This window comes from Prunus mume, linkage group LG5 (assembly GCF_029339155.1).
Source record: "Prunus mume cultivar Tortuosa linkage group LG5, ASM2933915v1, whole genome shotgun sequence".
Taxonomy (NCBI): Eukaryota; Viridiplantae; Streptophyta; class Magnoliopsida; order Rosales; family Rosaceae; genus Prunus; species Prunus mume.
In genome coordinates this window covers 8,206,375-8,221,561 of record NC_142702.1, presented here as the reverse complement: position 1 = coordinate 8,221,561, position 15,187 = coordinate 8,206,375, and the positions used below count along the sequence as shown (strand labels likewise).

Here is a 15,187-nt window from a genome sequence, read left to right as displayed (position 1 = left end):
GTGCAACACACTCTGCTCTCGGTTTGCTCGTGCCAGAATTTATTCTCTTTGATCTTATCCTCTTGTTGTATGGTTTCTGGATTTAAATTTATTATTTTTTCCTTCCAATTTCAGTTGGAACAAATATTGCCTGCGTAACAATATGCGACGTAGGCGGCAGGGAAAAGCTTGTTTCTGGTTATTTGGAGTCCTGATTCCCATCTTGGTATGTTCAAGGGGACTTACTTCCCATGATTCATTTTAGTTTACGTACTGTTTGGTGTGCCTTACATGCATGAGAAAAAGTAAATTACAGTTTCTGGTTAATAGGGGGGAAATTGTTGAAGTTCACAGATCAGGTTATTACGAATAGTTTTTTGTTCTTCTTACTTTTTGCCCAACTTCTATTTCAAGCATTGCCTATTCCACGAATTTACTGCAACTATATTCCTGTCAATGGTGGTGACGATTTACAGAACCACCTAGAGGTTCTTTCTCTTTTCCTTTTTTAATTTCATATAGTGACTCTTACGATTTCTACAATTGTGATTGCTACTACTGTTTAACCTGATTTGGGTACAAACAAGGTTTCTTGGCTGTTTACAACTATCCATTTTTTTTCAAGACTGTAATTACTTATATGTTGATCAAATTTTTTTAATGAAATTCTGCCAGATAGATGCTCATGTCGGTAATGTTAGCGATCTTGCTTTAACTCGCATATAAACAAACAATTATGCATCATAAATTGTGGAGAGGACAAGACAATTAAGGTTTGGTTTGTATGGCATTTTCCTTCCTTGCGATGGATAAGGCTATGGCCTGCAATTGCAAACATCATGGTTATCTGTTTGCAGATTTGGGATGTTGCCACTGGTGATAAGTTGTATACCTTTGAAGCTCCAATAGTGTGCGGAGACATACAGGTTCTTATTGTGGTTATTACCACTTTTATCTTGAGAGGGCTATGCTCACTGTTATATATTTCGAGGTTAAAGTTAGAGTTGAAAGAACACTTGCTTTAATATCAGTGTTAGGATTCTCATTGTTTACAATTTAAAAAAGGAAGGAAGAATACTTGCAGTTTCAGCATGCAAGTGAGGATGGTATTAAGGTACTGGAAAATGCCGAAGGTGTTCAACTGCTACAATCATGGAGTTTTTGCCTTTGGGCTGTCTTCTTGAACTGTTGGGAAGGTAAAATTGTTGCATCAGATTTATCAAGCGACTCAAATTTACTAAGTGATCAGAAAGGTTGTTAACTTAAAAAAATTATGTTGCAAGAATCCATAATTGACACATTTAGTGCTTCCAATTCTGACCATGGAACAAACAACGAAGTGCTCAAAATCGAGGTTTTAGTAGTAGGGGAGTATGATACCTTGCGTTTCATAAGGGAAGCTCTTTTGAGAGCCACGTTGGACTTGAGTTCGTTGGAAACCAGGCTAGCATTTCATTATTTATACAAAGATACCCCTTTCATGGTATCTTGTAATGCACTTGAGCGTCCTAACATGATCGTTATGGACCATAGCTTTGTTGTTCAGTTAGGGAGAGGTAAAATCAAGATACTTGTGGGCGGATGGCATGGGAAGAAGTGGGGACCGGGGGTTGATGTGACAGTAGTTACAGTGGTGTGGGCTAGTCATGTGGAGGACGAAAAACTGAATGCTTTGAGGAACAATGGAAACAAGGCAGCAAAATAACTTCTCCTTTTACTGGGCTAATTGAAAAGTCAAATCCCTCCTCTCTTTTGTGCGGCCGAGCAGTTACTAAGTAGACTCTTTGTCCTTCCTCCCTTTTGCGAAGTCAAAGCAGCTCCAAAGTAGAGGGGCAATCTCTTCTAGATCATCGTGCTACTCCCCTAAGAACACAGCATCAATCAGCCCAAGAAAAGGAGAAGTTATTTTGCCACCTTGTTTCCATTGTTCACTTAAAGCATTCAATTCTTCGTCCTCTACATGACCAGCCCACACCACTGTAACCACCGTCACACCAACCTCCGGGCCCCACTTCTTCCCACGTCATCCGTCCACATGTATCTTGATTTTACCTAACCTAATTGAACAACAAAGCTGTGGTCCATAACGATCATGTTAGGATGCTCAAGTGCATCACAAGATACCATAAAAGGGGTATCTTTGTATGAATAATGAAACACTAGCCTAGTTTCCAACAAACTCATGTCCAACGTGACTCTAGAAAGAGCTTCCCTTAAGAAACGCAAGGTATCATACTCCCCTATTACTAAAACCTCAAGTTTGACCAGATTGGTGTTTGTTCCATAGGCAAAACTAGAAGCACCAAATGTGCCAATTATGGATCCTTACAGCATAATTTTTATTTTTTTTTACCACCTTTCTGATTACTTAGTAAATTTGAATTTTGAGTCACTTGATAAATATGATACAATAGTTTTACCTTCCAATAAAGAGATCTTGATCCTTTGGACGCTTGTTTAGAATATGATATATGGCATAACATACGAAAGTCCCCAGAGCTCTTGATCCTTTGGACGCGTGTTTAGAATCTGATATATGACATAACATACAAGGGTTATTAGATGGGGGGAGTCTTAGGGTGCTTAGCAAAGATGCTACAATATCAAATAAATCCAATAAAGAGATTAAACTTAAGTAGTCACCTGCAGCAACTCCTTTAGACCCATCTGCTTAGGTTGCCCATCATGAATACTGTGACTAGACAAAATACCAAATGAAAATCCAAGCATTGTGATGAATCATTTGAGCAAGAAAGTTCAATCAAGAAAATATGGTGTACTTCTAGAACAATGGAAAGCCATAATTTAGTAACACCAGAATCATTTTGAGCGAAGAAATTGATCCAATCGGATCGTTAATTAATATCATTATGGGTGGCATTGCAATGAAGGCTACACTGTACACATGCTTCTTGGTTCCACCACTATGTGGATCATATCTAAACAAATTCCTAATACCATAAATTTCTAAGGCTACCTTCTAGTGATATTGGCAATATTTCACTGACATTTCTGTTTTCTTCAAGGAAAAAAATGGCAGCTTACTGCAATGGACAGGTATTCCACACCTTCACAAAATTACCTTGTGTTTGTCCACTTGTATTTCCCAAAACCTACTCCAATCTCAAAAACAACACCTTATAAAGTACTTCATTCAAGCTGGAAACCAAACTCAGTGGCGTAAATTTATTCTTTCCCATTTAACATTTTGCCATTGCAATAAGGCATGTGTATGTCTAATAGGTTATTGCATTTATCACCCATCCTTTTGGAACATTTCAAAGGCTTTCATTGAATTTGCCTCCAAAATATCCCAATTCCCAACAATGTTGAAACAAATCAAATGAAAAACCAACAGGCCCGGAGCCTTCAAAACGATGGCTTTGTGTTTAGTTTTATCATACAATCCTTGTACACCTCTACCAATATTTGGGATATTTTTATTACAGCTCAGTTTTTTACTAAAACTATTTAATTCAATGACAATGGTCTAATTTAATTTTCTTTATAAAATTAGTTTCCAAAAGGGGGAATTAATGCACCATATATATCTGCATGTCTAACACAGTATCACAGCATAAAGTTCACTGTAAAAGTTAGAAATAAGAGATTTTTTGAGACCTGAATTGAATTTAAATAATGACGTTTATTGTTATAACCTATTGATGATGAGGGAAACTATTCATGATGACACATTTACTTGGACAACCAGCTATGTGGCACAAAGACTTGTAAAACAGCTGGCCACGGCAAAATTATAAATAAAAATAAATAAAAATTGAACAATGGATCCCCCTATACTCCCTGGATTTGTGCAATAGGCATTAAACAAACACTGCAGCATGTTCACACTCTGCCAATAGGCATTAAATAAACACCCTGGAACAAGATCTTTGGCCTTTTAGAGCACTAAAAATTACTTACAACATCACTACATAGAGCGGGAAGGGGGATGAGAGAGAGAGAGAGGTTGCCCTGTTTCTGGAATAGCATATAACCTAAAGATCTTAATATTCATTTCAATATCATGATTATTAAGAACGCATACGGTGTTCAAAGTAACTAAAATATCTGAACATACCTCCAATCTGCACTCTGTGTAACGCATGGCAGCTGCAGGATCATCATCAATCGACCCGAAATTCCCATGCCCTTGAATTAGTGGGAATCGTAGGGAGAAATCCTGGAAAATGAAATTTCAAAGCAATCAGGAGACCATGTGAACTAAATAACTAATTATAATGTGATCTAAATTAATATTTCCAAAGACAAAAGGTTCAAAAAGAAATGGAGTAGAATCCAGAAAGTTGGAATTATTTGATACAAGGATTTTTTTTTCCAAAAAAGAAGTGACGAAATTTTATTAAAGACAATAAGGGGCATCGCCTAGTATATACAGCAAATAAACATAGAGATAGAACATGAAAAGAGGCAGCAACTGATGGTGCTTGTCCATTCAAAGAATTATCAATGATGTTGAGCTTCCATTCTCCAAATTGATTGTTCCATCCATCAAAAGCTCTTTGGTATTTAATTTCCAGCCATGGATGCCTAAAGATGCATTTATTTATTTATTTTTTATGGTAAGAAAAAATCTATTGAAAAACAAAATAAATATATCCACGGATGGATTGTCCACGAAAACAAAACATCAACATAACAGGAGCAGCAAAACGAGATTAATTGAAAACAGTACTATTTCTCTCACAATTGGAACCCCAAAAACAGATTGGACTGTACAGGTGCTTTCCAAAACTCGAAGACACAGAAGCCCAGAGTTAAGACCAAAATCGTACTTTACCCCATAATACCTCCATCCCCACACCACTATAATTCACAAAAATCTTATTACTCCTCTCCAGCCAAATTACAAAAAGTTGCACAGAGTATTTTTCTATAACCATTATAATTACACTTTTCAAAAAACCTACATCATCCAGAGAAGACATGGTTAACACAAGATGACAGCACTCAAATATCCGCAAACAAAGAAAGAATATATCGCACTGTTTCAGATTTATTCTAAAGAAACTAACTCCTACAGCTGGGAAAACTAAAACAATGTAACAAATGAGAAAAAAGGAACACTACAGGGAGGCCATCCAGAAAAAAAAAAAAAGATTTCAGAGGTTGAAGTATTTTTCGTATTTGCTACTAGCTTATCCGTTTTTACTTCTATGTAATGAATTCACATATTGGTTAATAGAAAAAGTTATTGTTACCTGAGCCATTCGCACCAAGGAATCATAGACAGCAGTGTCACCATGGGGATGAAATTTTCCTAGAACCTGCATCAAAGCATTTTCTATCTTAATCGTAAATATAAATATTGTGGATTCATACAAAAGAAACAGAAAGCCTCTGATTACTAACCTCTCCAACAACTCTAGCACATTTCTTGAACGGTTTTCAAGATGCAAGCCCCAATTCATGCATTGCATACCTGTAATTTGAGAACAATACAGAACAAATTAAACATCACTCACAGAAATTACGTTCTTCCCAGGAAATTTTCTCGGGAACCAAACATCACTCACAAAATACGACGGTGCACCGGCTTCAAACCGTCATCCGGCAGGGCGCTGCCGAGCGGAACAGACATAGCGTAGACCATGTACGCTTCAGTGGCCTCCTTGTGGAGCTCAACACGAACGATTCTGTCTTCGCTGTTCTCACTTGTGTCCTTGACCAGCACACTTCCATTCCCGTTCTGTCCCTCGCTTGGGTACTCCTTTTAGGGGTCGTCCTGGAGCCTCTCTTTGATTGGGCGGATGTGGGTCCCGGGACGGGAGGACGATGCGGACAGGAAGCGGAGCTCCGACAGGTTGTGACGGAGACTGGAAAATCGGGTCGGGTAGAGTGGGGCAGCGAGGCGGTAGCGGAGGATGGAGGAAGAAAGGCGAACATTAAAAGTCCAAGTAAAAATTTAGTGGCGGTAGCAAGGGAGGAGATGGAGTTGAGGGCTCGGGGGAGTTGGGAACTTAGGGTTTGGAAGAGAAAACAAAAGAATTTTGGGGTTGAGAATGGAGGAATCGCTGCTGTGAAGGAGGACATGCGCTGGGCTTTTTTTTTATTTTTTTACGTTTCAGATCTGGCCCAAAACGACACCGTTTTGCTCAAGTTGTTTTAAATAAAAAAAAACAGCCCCGCGTGCAGCATACCCTCCCTTCTTCTTCTCCAGCTGCAAACCTTCCTTCTTTCAGTCATTTCGTCGACCAGCGACTCCAAGGGACTTCTAAGCTGATTTCCATGGCTTCCAAGAGGTTGTGCGACCCCACTAACTCCACTGTGGCTCCGCCACTGACTGGAAGCTAGGGCCATGGTAGGGGTTTGGGGGGAGACTGAGGGTTTCATAGAGATAGGGCTAAAGGCGCTATTTTGGGGTTTTGGAGTTCAGCTACAATTTAAAACCCTGGCTTTACAATTGCTTTTGGAATTTCGAGGCCTCTTGCACGCCAAGATGTGTGCGGGTTTTTGTATTAGAAGCGCCGGACATGACTTTCTAAGAGCATTTTAAAGGATAAAAATAAAAATAAAAAGCATTTTGAAGGAATATGCATAGATGAAGTGAATGCGTAGAGCAAAAGAATTGTCCACTCAAAACGGGTCAAGAAGTTGAAAATGAGGTTTTTTTAAAAGGGTTTTTAACTGTAGACGTCCCTGAACTTTGCCCCTAGTTGTAATTGGTTATGTGAACTTTTTTTTGAGGCAATTACATCCTTCAACTTCATAAGTTCTTTCAATTGGGTCCTGCCATCCAAGTCTGTCAATTTGTCCGTCAAGATGAGAGGTAAAAGCGTCCTTTTGAGGTGCATAGGTAATTGTTTTAAGGGTTTTTAACTGTAGACGTCCCTGAACTTTAATCCTAGTTTCAATTGGGTCCATGAACTTTTTTTTTTTAGGCAATTACATCCTTTAACTCGACAAGTAGTTCTAATTGAGTCCTGCCGAAATAGAATCCATCCCTCTCTCTCTCTCAGCCCTCCCTTTCTATCTCTCCCGCTCTCCCGCAGTTCATTCCCCCTCCTTAGCCCACCCCTTAAACTCAGATTCCAGAATGAACGCCACAGAATAGCCAGCTACGCTAGGGCGTTGGTTGATGTGGCCAAATCCAACAACACCTTCGAAATCACTATAACTGACGTGGAGAAGATCGAGAAGTTCTTCGCTAGCCGTCGGTCTTCGACTTTTGCCTCAAACCCATCTTTTGTGGTTTCTAAGTTTTTAGCTCTATTATGGTAGGACTCAATTGGAACTACTTGTTGAGTTAAATGATGTAATTTCCCTAAAAAAGAAGTTCACATACCCAATTACAACTGAGAGCAAAGTTCAGGGACATTTACAATAAAAACCCTTAGAACAATTACCTCTGCAACTCAAAAGGATGTTTTTACCCCTCATTTTGACGGACAAATTGACAGACTTGGATAGTATGACCCAATTGGAACTATTATTGATTGCCTAAGAAAAAAGTTCATGGACCCAATTGCAACTAGAGGCCAAGTTTAGGGACGTCTACAGTAGATAACCCCCTTTTTTTTTTTAATGTATCACATATTTTAAGCTGTTAGATCTGGCCAAGCATAATCCCACGATTGTAAATGAATAGTTGCTCACATGTACTTAGGTGCATCGGTGCCTTGGTTTTTCCTCATTTCTCTCAAAATGGTTACAAAACAAAAGGGGTTGAAAAAAGATATGGCAAATTGGGCCAAATTTAGACGTATTTCTCAAAAGGGTAATTTTCGTTTTTGGATTTCAATACATTGTTTTTATCTTTTTTCTTAAAGTCTGTTGAGTTTTCATTCTTCAAGGTGTTGCTGATTGCAAAATTACAGCCATGGACAAGTGAAGAAGCTTTCTGAGGACATCTTCTACCCCTTACATTACAAAAAATGATGCAAGTAAGAAAACTAAGCCTGGGAATTATGATCTCATTCATGTACTAGTGAGGAGTAACTAAGCCTTGTAGGTAAACCATGCAGATCTTGATTTCAAAAAGAATCTAGAATGAACATGGGAAACTCATAATACTAGGTATTGTTAATTCCGATGAGGAACCCTTTTACGAGAATGTTATGTTTAGAATAAAAGTTATGAAAATATCTGTGAAATTCAGCAGGCATCAACCCATTAGGTAATATACTTTGCTAGCCTTTTCTGACCAAAAAATGTATTAGCTCAAGTTTTCATCCTTGGATTAGCTATAACTTGTGTTGACAATACATCTGGTGATATATTCAGCTCAAGTTTTCATCTGATCTCGCATGTGTTGTCTCACTATGATTCTTGTTTTTAAATACGGTTGCTATTCCCTTCTTTCCCCATCTTACCGTTCGTCCTATCCTCTCGACATAGTCTTCAACATGTGCTGGCATGTCATAACTGATGACATGCTCAACATCCGAAAAATATAAACCTTTTGAGACAACATCAGTGGCAACCAATACATCTTTCTTCCTTGCCTTGAATGAAGAAATGGCATACTCTCTCTTTCTGATTTATCCCTGCATGAATTCCTACTGCTTCCACTCCTTTCATCAGAAGAAATAACATAATGCCATTTACACCAGCGCCATCAACACAATAGATTGGAACAGGCGGTGCAATCTTTGTAGACACTTAAGAAGGTAGACAAACTTGGCCCCTTCCTGCACAAGCACAACCTGCTGAGGCACACTAAGGTTTGCAGCTCTAGTTGTTCCCGTGTTTAAAGTGACAGGTTTTAGCAAAGCACCTTCAACAAAGTTCAGAATTTGTGTGGGCATGGCGGTTGAACATAAAAGAGTTTGGTGTTGACCTTTAAAGTGGTCGAAAACTTCTTTGATGTCATCCTCAAAGCCCACCAATCTATCAGCCTCACCCAAAGTTAGATATCTGCAATGATCCAGATTCATTCTTTTCAGTTTGAGTATCTCCATCTAGGGATGACAAAAATCCCCGCGGGGCGGGTCCCTAACCCTAACGGGGGGAGATTTCGGGGCCAAACGGGTATCGAGTACGAGGATCCCCGAACTTAAAAAATCCCCGACGGGTATGGGAAGGGGATGGTATTGGCGTCCCCATCCCCGAACCCGACCCAAAAATATAAATGTTTATATTTAAATGATGACATGCTCAACATCCAAAAAATATAAACCTTTTGAGACAACATCAGTGGCAACCAATACATCTTTCTTCCTTGCCTTGAATGAAAAAATGGCATACTCTCTCTTTCTGATTTATCCCTGCATGAATTCCTACGGCTTCCACTCCTTTCATCAGAAGAAATAACATAATGCCATTTACACCAGCGCCATCAACACAATAGATTGGAACAGGCGGTGCAATCTTTGTAGACACTTAAGAAGGTAGACAAACTTGGCCCCTTCCTGCACAAGCACAACCTGCTGAGGCACACTAAGGTTTGCAGCTCTAGTTGTTCCCGTGTTTAAAGTGACAGGTTTTAGCAAAGCACCTTCAACAAAGTTCAGAATTTGTGTGGGCATGGCGGTTGAACATAAAAGAGTTTGGTGTTGACCTTTAAAGTGGTCGAAAACTTCTTTGATATCATCCTCAAAGCCCACCAATCTATCAGCCTCATCCAAAGTTAGATATCTGCAATGATCCAGATTCATTCTTTTCAGTTTGAGTATCTCCATCTAGGGATGACAAAAATCCCCGCGGGGCCGAGTCCCTAACCCTAACGGGGGGAGATTTCGAGGCCAAACGGGTATCGAGTACGAGGATCCCGAACTTAAAAAATCCCCGACGGGTATGGGAAGGGGATGGTATTGGCGTCCCCATCCCCGAACCCGACCCAAAAATATAAATGTTTATATTTAAATAAATAATTATAATATTTATATTTAACCCTAAGTTAACCTCCATCTCCTAATTCTTCATAACCTTTTCTAGAATTTCATATTGATGTGATTTTGAATAGCTGAGTTGAACTTTATAATTAATTTGGATGTGTTGAATGATAATTTAATATGAAACTTAATGTTAAAATGTATGACAAATATTTTTTTATGCAAAAAAAAAAATCAGGGATTTGGGGCGGGTATGGGGATAGTCCCCGACGGAACGGGACAGGATTCCCAAAACCTATTAAACAGGATGGGTTTAGGATGGGGCAGGATGGAGACCGGGACAGGGATGGTATTGTCATACCCGGCTCCTACCCGACCCGTTGCCATCCCTCCATCAACCTCCTAGGAGTAGCAACAACAATATGAACACCTTCATTCACAGTCTCCAACTATGACTTCATACCCACACCACCAATACATAATAAAGACCTTATTGCTGGATATCTTGCCTATCTCACGGGAGTAAGAAATCCTTCCACTACATAAATCTGCTTCGCAAGCTCCCCTGATGGACAAATAGGCCCTTCATTTGATAAAATTGGCATCATACTCTCCGCTTGACATGCCAGCATAACCAATGGCAACACAAAAACCAATGTCTTTCCTGAGCTTGTAGATGCAACACCAATCATATCCCTCTGAGATAAAATCACTGGAAGACCTTGCACCTGAATTTGGGTCAGTTGAACAATGCCCTTGGCTTTCAACGCCTCAAAAATTAGTTCTAGAAACCCCATCTCCTTGAAACTTGCAACAGGTGGTGGAACATCTTCCTCATTAACTACGATATTCCAATGCTTTCTAATCATTAATGTCTTTTTCTCTTGTTGCAGCATTTTTTTCATATTCTGTAAGAAAGATAAATGCAAATTAGAACCAAATTTAAGTTCCATATTGCATAGAGGCAAGGGAAGGAAAATTTAGGAATGGAGCCCCTTAATTTATATGTCAGGGTTTGGACTAGAGTTTCTAAGTATGATCAGCTATCATCACAAAATAATAAATAAAAATTAATGGCGGACTCACCAGAATTCGACTCGGAGCATCACGGCCACGATCACCAACGTCGTCATCAGGAAGAGGATGAACAGTAGAGTCGGCTTTGTCCAAGAAATCTTTACGAAGCTGATCAAATTTAGAAATCAGCTATCACAGCAAACGTTTAAAATAAAAATAAATGGCGGACTCATCGGAATTCGACTTGGAGCATCACGACGACAATCATCAACATCATCATCGGGAAGAGGATGAACAGTAGAGTCGGATTTGTCTAAGAAGTCCTTTCGAAGCTGATCAAACTTAGAAATCAGCTATCACAGCAAAATAAAAAAATTAATGGCGAACTCACCAAAATTCGACTCGGAGCATCATAGCGATGATAATTGACATCGTCATCGAGAAGAGGATGAACAGTAAAGTCGGCTTTGTCCAAGAAGCCCTTATGAAGCTGATCAAACTTAGAATGGAGCCAATCAAAATTAACCATTAGCTCCGCAAGAAAGGTCTCCAAAACTTCGACACGAGTACGCATGGTGTTTGATTGAGTGGACTTACGAGTCATACTCGAGAGGGGTGATAACAATAGAGGAAGAAAGAGATAGAAAGATAAGAGAGAGTAGAAGAATGAAAAAGAAATTAGGAATTCAAGAATGAAAAAGAAATCAGGAATTCTCATATTTCTTTATTTTCTAAATCTTATTTATTGATTAATTACTTCATTAACAGACTACTAACAAACACTCGTTTAATAGACAGCCAGCAATTCAGTAAGCTCATGATCAGACCAATGACTATCAAACAACTCAGCAATCCCCAAAGGATCTTGAAACAAAAATGACGCCAATGGAAATGAGCAGCAAACTGAATGATAGTAAAGAGAGGAGGGAAACCTCGATCTCGAAAAATGTATTGGACGAAGCTACAACATAAACTCAAACCTGTCAAGTATCCAATTTTATCAGACCTTATTCACAAATTAAAGAGTTCTTGCCTTACAGTAAACGACAAGATTCAGATCTATTCTCCACCGCAATCAGGCAGTGTGATTTTTATATACTCTATGGTCAGGTGATGATCTACTTGTAGTTATAACTTCATTTGGTTGGTGTTGAAACCACAAACAATGAAGTGGATAACATCAGAGAGTGCAAATATATTAAGATGATCCTTGGGGGAAAAAGAGCTTTGGGGCGGTGCCTGGGCAGAGTAGCCTTTTTGCACACACAGTGATAGTCCCATCTAGTGAGGTGGTGACTTGGGTGGCGGACACCTGGCTTTAGAAGGGACGGCGGCAAGCTTTATGAGACGCAACGGATCGGTGGTCGGAAAGGGTCTTGTCATCGACGCGGGTGGCTTACATCCTTTCGATCTCTAAGAGGCAGCTCGGAGGCCAAGGCCGAGAGAATGGTTTTCTTGTTTTCTTTGGTGTGTCATACGAGGTCTATGTGTCGTACTTTTATTGGGCAGATGGGCTCGGTGAGTACTGAACGTCAACAAGTCCCCCAACTCTCTAGGCAAGTCTCCTTGGGTAGGGAGTTGTCCATCACAAGTGTTTGCCCAATAAAAGGCAGATCTAATGGTTCGCTTGGCTGTGTTGATTTGTTTGGGGCCGAGCGGTCGGGCACTCTATTGGCCCAGTCGGTCTTGCCGAGTTTGTCCTGCAACCTATCGGTCGAGCTAGCCCCAACTCCCCAGATAAGAGGTATCTTGCCTCGGACAGTCGAAACGTTTGGACAGGTGTTAGGTGCTTAGAAGATGTGCCATTTATTGTTAATGTCATGATTGATTGCCTGGGAAGACGGAATTGGTAGGACATTTGGGCGCACGTCATTTGATGGAACCAAAAGGTTTGGCCGCGCGTCACAATCTTCAGAGGGACATTAGAGACATCGAACGGTAGGGAAAGTCAAGTTGGGTCCTATATAAAGCGCAAGTTGGAAATTTTTTCCATTTTCACTCATTTGAATTTTTTGACTTTCCCTATATCTCCTAGTGTTGTGAGTTTGGAGAATCCGAGTTGGTGCTTGCAAGGAAGGAGCTAGTGAGGGGACGTGAGCTTTACGAGGAGGTTGTCTTAGCCATGTGAGAGGTTTTTCCTTCTCTGCTTGTTTTACTTCTGTGGTGAGTGAGGGGGAGAGAAGAAAAAGGGTTAAATGTGTTTGGTGGGATGGGTGATAACGGGTCTAGTAGGAGTAGGATAAATTTTGGAGTTTTGGATGAGGCCTGGCATCGATTAGGTGATAGGCCACCAATAGGCGTGGAGCTGGGATTAGGGTTGGGCCCTCGGTAGTTGATGTGCCGAGCTCGTCGGACGAGTCGTGAGGGAGACTGAGGTGGAGAGGGCCATGGGGGCGGAGTTGACGGTTGACAATGATTTTGAGGGTCATCTGGATATCGAGGCTCCTAACGTTGAGGCAGAGTTGGTAGGAGACGAGGATGCCGAGGACCCTGATCGGCCCTTGGTGGACTTAGATAAGGTGCCTTTACAGGTAAGCACTGCATGTGGCTCGGGGGAGCTGACATGCTCTTATAGATTTGGGTGCCTACGCACCCATATTTTTACGAGGAGGAAGATTGGTTAGTGAATGTGGTGCTGACTCGTATGACTCACGATCTACTGGAGAGGGTTCGGAGGGAGTATGACATGTTGAAAGACATTATATTCGCTTTGTTGCATGAGGACGATCGACTAAGCCGACCTCCAAGGGGTTGGGTGACATTACATTGGGAGATGTTTAAAACCAGGTTGTGTTTGCCCCTGCAACCCTTCGTGCAAAAGTGGATGGCTTTCCTAGGTGTCGCCCCACACCAGATGAACCCGACCTACTGAGGACAATTTTTTCAATGTTCGTGCTATGGAAGAGGCATCATAACATCGACGAACGCGGAGGGGCTTGAAGTGATTCGGGCTCCGCCACCCCAAGATCGTGATGTGACTGAGCTACTGTCGATGAGTTCATTGAGAGAGTCCAGATTCTTAGATCCGATCCCGGCAAGTAGCGCAATCTGAATTTCGTTGTGATGTCTCATTTTAACTTAATTTGTCGCTCGCTAACGTGTACTCCTCGCAGCTATGGGGTTGATAGGAACAACCCAAAGCTCGGCAGCTTTTGGAGAGGTTATCAAGAAGAGCGTCGGGCCTCGAGATAGGGTCGAAACGGCACGCTACAGTCCGAGCGATAAACAAGGGGCTGGAACCTGTGGTGCCGTAAGGTAAGCAGAGGTTCGATCCCCGCTTGTCAATGTGGGCAGGACAAGGGGAAGAGGCCAATGGTCGAGGAGGAAAGCCTAGCAGTAGCTAAAAGGAGGAGGAGAGAGGAACGGGAGAAAGAGGAAGAGAGAGTGGTCATGCCCTCGCCGTCCACCCATTCGTATCTTCTGAATGACTTCCTAGACACTACCCGGTTGGTGCTTTTGAGGGAGATGTCATGGGAGGGTTTGATAGCCATGGCTTTTGAGCCGAGCGTTAGGGTAAGCTCTCGGTCTTATTGATTTTTTGTACGACCCTTGGTGTCTGTTATGGTGGTCGACTTTATTCTTGCAAGTTCTCTTCTCTCATTATGGTGCGGTTAGGCGCACCATGATCCATTGGGAAGCGGGACGTGGAGGCCAATGCGGTTGTGGACCGAACTAAGAAAGCGGTGGAGGAGAGCAATAACAAGAGCGTTGGCCGAGCAGAAAAGGTGGAGCTGGCTACGGTGGTGGAGAGGCTGAGGGTAGAGGGCATGCAATGAAAGAGGAGAACGTTCGGTTGCAGAGGGCAAGTGAAGAATGCTTGCCAACCTCGTGGATGATGTGGGACAGTTCCTAGAATCACCGAGGTGTGGGGCCAGGGCGACACGCTCTCAAGCGGCCTTGACTCGTTAGAAAAGATTCAAAGGCATACCTAGGGTTCGTGGTCAGCCTGGAGGGCTTGGTCGGCGAGGGGGAAGAGGACGAACATGAGGCGATAGGTCAAGGCGAGGGAACAAGCCCTAGTGGCCGAGCCCTCCGAAGTTCCCGCAACTGAACCCGAGAACCTCTAGCCAAGCCTCGGGACTTGCCGTTGCCGATGTCGAAGACAACTAAAAAACTTTTATCTGTACTTTTTCTTTATAGATCCGATGGATTTTTTTTTTAGATCCTACCGATTCTTCGATTTATTTTGAACAATTTGAAATTTTTTGTTTTAAGTAACTTTTGCAGGTTTGTTTATTTAAATGTGTTTGTTCATTTTAGTGATGTAATATGCTTTATGATTTAAATTGCTATTTTAGCCATGTGTGTGAATTGACGTGTGAGCAGCCGATCGGGAAAACCAGAAAATACAAAAACTCTAAGTGCAAGTGTAACCATTAAAGCAATAACAAAAAGGT

The 15,187-nt window shown here is 41.3% G+C and overlaps 1 long non-coding RNA gene and 1 pseudogene across 2 annotated transcripts; both read right to left on the bottom strand.

The window, feature by feature from the left end:
• Positions 1–977: 977 nt before the first annotated feature.
• LOC148916800 (uncharacterized) lies at positions 978–6,129 on the bottom strand. Of its 2 annotated transcripts, none has more exons than XR_016127435.1 (6): positions 5,517–6,129; positions 5,353–5,422; positions 5,202–5,267; positions 4,061–4,162; positions 2,623–2,677; positions 978–2,508 (listed from the first exon to the last, which is right to left on the bottom strand). It is a non-coding gene; the product is annotated as an uncharacterized LOC148916800 (long non-coding RNA). The 2 variants fall into 2 exon arrangements; XR_016127436.1 differs by having other exon boundaries at positions 2,623–2,671; positions 5,517–6,128.
• Positions 6,130–8,219: 2,090 nt separating this feature from the next.
• Positions 8,220–11,394, bottom strand: LOC103331088 (DEAD-box ATP-dependent RNA helicase 35-like; annotated as a pseudogene).
• Between the last annotated feature and the right edge of the window lie 3,793 nt (positions 11,395–15,187).